Source organism: Engraulis encrasicolus, chromosome 21 (genome assembly GCF_034702125.1).
Source record: "Engraulis encrasicolus isolate BLACKSEA-1 chromosome 21, IST_EnEncr_1.0, whole genome shotgun sequence".
In the NCBI taxonomy this organism is placed as follows: domain Eukaryota; kingdom Metazoa; phylum Chordata; class Actinopteri; order Clupeiformes; family Engraulidae; genus Engraulis; species Engraulis encrasicolus.
Genome location: NC_085877.1, coordinates 45960891 through 45968390, shown reverse-complemented (window position 1 = coordinate 45968390; position 7500 = coordinate 45960891). Strand labels below are relative to the sequence as shown.

Genomic DNA, 7500 nt, shown 5'->3' with positions numbered 1-7500 from the left:
AAACACACGCAAACACACGCACACACACAAACACCCACACACACGCAAACCCTCAATCTCTCCGAGCTCTGGCTACATTTCTCTCTCCCTCTCTCACACACACACACTCGCACACACGCAAACACACGCACACACACAAACACCCACACACACGCACACAAGCACAAACGCACACCCTCAATCTCTCCGAGCTGTGGCTACATTTCTCTCTCCCTCTCTCACACACACACACACGCACACACGCAAACACGCACACACACACAAACACCCACACACACGCACACCCTCAATCTCTCCCAGCTCTTGCCACATTTCTCTCTCCCTCTCTCTCACACACACGCGCGCACACACGCAAACACGCGTACACACACAAACACCCACACACACGCACACCCTCAATCTCTCCCAGCTCTTGCTACATTTCTCTCTCCCTCTCTCACACACACACACACGCAAACACGCACACACACGCAAACACACGCACACACACAAACACCCACACACACGCACACAAGCACAAACGCACACCCTCAATCTCTCCGAGCTGTGGCTACATTTCTCTCTCCCTCTCTCACACACACACACACACACACGCAAACACGCGCGCAAACACATAAACACCCACACACACGCACACAAGCACAAACACACACCCTCAATCTCTCCCAGCTCTCGCTACATTTCTCTCTCCCTCTCTCTCACACCCACACACACGCAAACACAAACACCCACACACACGCACACCCTCAGTCTCTCCCTGCTCTTGCTACAGTACATTTCATGCTCAACATTACTCCATTGGAGATCCCCACACTGCTCTGCTAGTCTCCAAAGTGCTGAGGTTTTAACTCAAATTATTTATGAACATATGCAGACGCTATTTATTTCATTTATTTATTTATTTTTCAAACTATATTTCTTTAATATATATACCTGCGCCCTAAAACTGTCTTCCCACTCACTCCTGAGACAGCTCAAGCTAATTAAAGTGCTTCCCCGCTAAAGGGGCCGCCATCTTTCAAACATGTGGGGGGAAAAGAAACTCTCATATGTCCTACAGCAGTGTTTCCCAACCAGGGGTACGTGTACCACTAGGGGTACGCGAGCACACTGCAGGGGGTACTTGGAAATTTTTAATTTAAAAAAATGTATGGAGCATAGTAACATTGGATTAGAAAAAGTGATGTAAACATGAGTTAGGGGGTACTTATGGCACTACGAAAAGGGTTAGGGGGTACACAAAACCAAAATGGTTGGGAAACTCTCATATGTCCTACAGAGAGAGAAACTCAAGTTTAGAGTTTTACAGTCTCTGGCTTTATGAGCAAGGTGTGATGAGGCCTGACCCAGTGATCTAAACCAGCTCCTTATATCAAGTCAAGTCAAGTAGGTTTTATTGTCAATTTCTTTACATGCACTGGTCATACAAAGAATTTGAAATGACATTTCTTGCTTTCCCATGCAGACATAGACTAAGCTAGGTAAGGACATAGGCAGTATAGACATAGACAGTACTTATTCATGGACTTAAGACAGTATGGACATAGACAGTACTCATACAGACATTTAACGTGCAAGACTTATATTCTATACGAGTTAGTTTTTGAAAAAAGAGGTGTGTGTGAGAGAGAGAGAGAGAGAGAGAGAGAGAGAGAGAGAGAGAGAGAGAGAGAGAGAGAGAGAGAGAGAGAGAGAGAGAGAGAGAGAGAGAGAGTTTTATAAGCAGCTGAATGACATCTTGCTTGGTAAACCATCTCTATCTTGCTCAAATTTAATTTATTGTCGTAAAGACGGATCTGGCTTCATACCTAGTAAATCAGCCAATGGAATATCCTCCTACAACTTTGGGGAGGAATTACCTTATCTGTCCAGTAAATTTTCATACATATTTGGAGGGGGATGAAGCAGATGCCCATACCTGCTCGCAAGTCTGCAGTTTCATAAGCAGCCTGAGATAAGGCGTGGTCATGGAAATTAACCATTGGGTTTAGTTTTACACCGTTTCTCGGTCGAGTAGACTTCATTAATCAGACTGAGATGACTTATTATTAGGCCCTACTACATTAAAATTTGCTGACACTTCCATCCAAAGCAACTTAGATATTTACAGCCAGGGTATTGGTTAAAGCCCCTGTGGCAGTACGTGGTTAGGTGTCTTGCTCAAGGGCACCTCAGCAATGCTGTGCAGTAGGGCAGCGGTTCCCAAACTTTTTTCCCTGCGCACCCCCTTTTACATTTCAATGTGATTCGCGCACCCCCTGAGCAAATATTTTGGTGTGCTGATGGCCACACGAGCATGGATTCACTGTGCATTCACTGCACATTAAGCATATTCATTTTGGGGAATCCTCTTTTCCAATAGTCTAGGAGTTAAACTATACGTACTTCAGATTGAACCTTCCAGCATACAAGTCTAAAAGCAGTTAAAAATGACTTAATGTTCATCAATGCTCGATAAAAACTCAAAAATCCATCATTGCTCTATTCAGCGCACCCCCTTATGCCAGGCCGCGCACCCCCAGGGGTGTACGCACCCCAGTTTGGGAAACCCTGCAGTAGGGAGTCGAAGAGTGGGATTCAAACCTAATCTAAATTGCTTCTCCGTAACCATTAGAGCCACGACCGCCCAGATTAAAAGCAACAGAATTCCTCAAGGTGACAGTCCCCGGCAATCAATTACATCAGCTGCCCTTTGCATCTGATTGGCCAAACACAAACAGCATGCCACGCCTTTCAAACTCTACCCCATTTTTCTCAACCACGTGCTCATGGAAATCTAGAGATTCCGCTGAGCAGAGCCATTCCGCCAAACACTTGATTCCGAATGTTCTTTTGTGTTTCTTGAGGCAGAACTTTAGTTGTGGACAGATGGGCCTGTTTTCAGACTCACTCAGATGGTTTCCCAATGTAGAATCTAAAAGTAATTTTAAAAGTAATTTGCACACATCTTCAGCCAGGAAGATGAGCTAGTCAGTTTGACCAGGCATACATAAGGAATATTTGACAGGACTTCCTACTTTGACGTGCCGGTATGTCCACCTCTGCAAGATTCCCCCATCAGCAAACTCATTCAATTCCCTCAGGCCAACACCAAACTCTCTCCCCAAACAACAGCCTGCCTTGCCTTGCCTTGCCTTCCCCTTAACCCTCCTAGCCACTGCACAACTTTGCAATTTCATCAGCAAACTCATCCACCTCCCTATAGCCAACACCATCAAACTCTCTCCCCACAACCAATAGCCCGATGTTCCTCCTTCCCCTTAACCGTCCTCTCCACTGCACAACTCATCCACCTCCCTCCAGCCAACAACACCAAACCAGAGATTCTTTAAGTATATAGAGATATGCCAATGTAATAGGTTGCTATGGGCACCTAACATGACCAGGTTCCGGTCTGCCTAAAGGGGCGTGTCATAATGCTCCTAGCATTGAATAGAACAGTCCTTAGGTCTGCCTAGGTCTGCCTAAAGGGGGATCCCCCCCTCCCCCTTGCAATAATAGAACCCCGAAACAATGGGCCAATGGAACCTCTCTCTCTCTACTCTCTCTGACCAAAATCTCTCCCCACAACCAATAGCCCGACTTGCCTTGCCTTATTCCCCTTAACCCTCCTCATCCACCACTGCACAACTTTGCAATTTAGAAGCTCTTATAATGGTCGGAAGTAGCACGGTAGCTAGGTGCTTATCGCTAATAAAGAGGGAGGATGCATAAAGGGAAATAGCCCTTGGCAGATCGAGGAAGCCAAACGAGCGGCCTGAGACCCCGGGGGCTGCGGAGGATGAGGCTGGTGGTGTAGCCAATAGAGAAAGAGGCTGGTGGTGTAGCCAATAGAAAAAGCTTTTGGGCACAGGGCCAAGCTCAGTCTCAATAGCCATCCATGGCCTGAGCGCACGCATGAAGGCATGCAGGCAAGCACACACGCACGCACGCACGCACGCACGCACGCGCGCACCCAGTCAGTTGTTAATTACTTCACTCCGATGGATCATCTCCTCCTTGACCCTCATGTCCACTCACTCCGGCCACACACACACACACACACACACACACACACACACACACACACACACACACACACACACACACACACACACACACACACACACACACACACACACACACACACACACACACACACACACACACACACACAGTTTTATCGGATTTGGGCTCCATTCGAATACCCCGCCTGTTATCGACTTGAGGAACGTTAAATTAGGTTTTTAAAGAAGCTGTGTGTGTGTGCGCGTGTGTTTGTGCGCGTGTGCGTGCGTGTGTGCATGCGTGTGTGCGACACTGTGTGTGTATTGGCGGCAGCGATGGGGGTGCAGTGTTGCTCTGCTCAAAGGTTTGGCATTTCAGCTTACACTTAGCTATTGGCAGCAGGGATTGGAGCAAATCTGCAACTGCCCGGAGTGTGTATATGTGTGTGTGTGTATTGATAAAACGAGAGAATGGTCAGACACTGTGGATTCTGAATTGTCATTATCGTTATTGGCCTCTCTTCTATCTGTTTTTTTTTTTTGGGAAGTGGGCTGTGTGTGTGCGTGTGTGTGTGCGTGTGTGTGTGTGTGTCTGTGTAGGGGGGGTCTAATCGAATGCCTTGAGGCATGAAGCAAACGGTTCCAAATTTCTCCTGGATGGCTCTGTTTCGGTTTGAAGCTCAACTCAAAGCAAAGAGATAATGACCAGCAACGAGAGAGAGCGAGAGAGAGAGAGAGAGAGAGAGAGAGAGAGAGAGAGAGAGAGAGAGAGAGAGAGAGAGAGAGAGAGATTTCAGAAATGGATAGAAAAAAGAAAGAGAGAGCTAAAAAACACAGAGGACCAGAAAGTGTGAGAGAAAAGCTATTTTCCACATCTCATTTCTCTTTAGTTTGTTTAAAGTATGGAGTACTGATTGTGCCTTTATCCAGCTGGAAGGAAAGTAGCACGTATCTAATGGAGAGAGAGAGAGAGAGAGAGGGAGAGAGAGAGAGAGAGAGAGAGAGAGAGAGAGAGAGCAGGATGACCAGAGAAGGATGGAAAGACAGAGAAAGGAATGGAGGAATGGATGGAGTAAAGGTTGAGAGAAAGAGAGAGAGAGAGAGAGAGAGAGAGAGAGAGAGAGAGAGAGAGAGAGAGAGAGAGAGAGAGAGAGAGAGAGAGAGAGAGCAATGCATCTGGAGTTGAAACACCAGGCAGTAGTGTGTAGTGTGATCTAATGAGACATAATTAAACCAATGAAAACTCCGCAGGGCGACAGCGTGGCCATAGGGTTGCCATCAGTAGCATGGAAAAAGGTCACTTTTAACCAAAAAAATAAAATAAAATGAAATAAAATAAATAAATGGCTAATTGGATATCCAGAGAATTCCCATGGGAAATCTCATAGAAGTGATTTTTTTTCTCTCTCTTTCTATCTTTGCTTCTACTTTCGAAAACTACTTCCAAAAAAAGTAGACTAGCTCGCTGCACTTTCACCTTAATTTTGGTTTATTAAGTCGTTTGTAAAGTGAGTTTTAGCGATTTGGCAGCTAATGAGAGAGATGCATTGCAGTTCATCTCCAAAAGAGTTCTGTCACCGCGATAATGAACCCGAAGGTGAGTCGGAACATCTGTCTTCATTCTACTACAGAATGACAAATCTTCACACATTCCACAGCCTCGTAATTATTCAGTGATTTTTTTTTCCTCTCAGTTTAGAGAGAAGGAAACTGAGAAACTAGAAGTGACATGAAGGACAGTTCTTTCTTTCTCTCTTTCTGTTTGCCTCTCCGTCTCTCTCGCACGCACGGACGCACGCACGCACGCACACACAGGCACGCACACACACACGCGCACGCACGCACGCACGCACGCAAACACGCACGCACGCACACACACACACACACACACACACACACACAAACATGCACACACACACACACACACACACACACACACACACCACACACACACACACACACACACACACACACACACACACACACACACACACACACACACACACACACACACACACACACACACACACACACACACACACACACACACACACACATCCACGCATGCACGCACGCATACACACACGCACGCACGCACACACACCTCTACCTTGTGGGTCATCATTTCGCTACTAGGTCCTCCCAGAGGTCTCTATAATAAGCGCTACAGTAATTCACCGCATAACCGGAGTGTAAATTAACCCCCCCATAATTGCTGAGCACCTTTTACATTATTTTACATAAATTTACCGTTAACTACATGAACATGCCGGTAGCCTGCTATTCTAGTGTCTTTAGGGGCCACTGGGACTTGATCGTTGGATAACGTATCCCACGCTACCATGACAACTATTTCCTTCCATCTTGACGGGTGGATCATGTATCCAGGGGTGTTGTACAGGGGGTTAACCCATTTTGTCCTAAGCCCTTTTTAGGAAAGGATGCCCTCTGCCTATTAGATCCTAAATATCTCAACCTCCGAAGCACATACAAACATGAAAAACATTTAAAATCTAGAACCTTCATTTTGCACTAGTATTGTATTCATTCAGATGTAACATACTCACATCTTTAATAAACAGCTCAAATCTCAAGAACTTCAACGCACTCGTATATGTCGCTCCAGGACACAATGGGTTAAAGTGTGACTGAGTCACAGCACCCCATGTGTGTAGGGGGTAGACCTATGATTTTTGGCCCAGGCCCGAGCCCGAACCCGAACCCGAGCCAATTTCGGGTCGGGTCGGGCCTGAAATGTCACTCATTACGTTCGGGTAGGGTCGGGTTCGGCTTCTCTATCGTTGACAGTTTTTTTTTTTTTTTTTTTTTTTAAATAAATAAATAGGCTATGTAGGCTGTGCGTTAATAATATTCCACGTCAGTTGATAATCCAGCAGTGCAGTGCCTGCTGCTAGAATGCACGCGCTTTCCCTCGCCTCTCCCTCCCATCACAGTGCGCTGAGGCATTTCGGCCGTGTTTTGGCCACGAGAGACGCGTGGTCTGCAAAAAACAGAGGTCGCCTCATCAACCCGACACATACTGTAGCCTAATAAACTCTTGCAATGGCAATTCAAGAACTCCTTCATTCCTGTTCTGCTGCTCGCGTCGTTGTTCTTCTTTGTCTCGCTGTCTCTCTCTGTGAAAGTGCCGCGCTAGATTTTTAAGGTCGTACTGCTGCTGTGGCTTATGGCCCAATGATCAGCCGGTCAAAATGACGGACGCCCTTAAAATTTTCCGCCAACTCTTAAAAAAAGCGTCAATGATGGATTATCGCTTAATGTAACCTCTGTGCACTGCAGTGCAGCATACACAGAAATATAAAAGATGGCCTGCATGTTTATACAGTCTATTTAACTTAGATTTCGTAACAAAATACTTTAATGGCTTTAATTTAAGGGCTTTGATTTGTTATCATAGATCACCCCTCCTTATAAATAAAATTTGAAATTTCGGGCTTCCCTCGGGCTCGGGCCTACACATCCAATAATTAGTCGGCCTCGGGCCGGGCCCGGC

At 46.1% G+C, this 7500-nt stretch overlaps 1 protein-coding gene across 1 annotated transcript in view; it reads right to left on the bottom strand.

Moving 5' to 3' along the window:
* Nucleotides 1-7500, bottom strand: part of LOC134437443 (adhesion G protein-coupled receptor L3-like) — an 87211-nt gene that overhangs the window by 23856 nt on the left and 55855 nt on the right. The gene's annotated exons all lie outside the window — the stretch shown is intronic.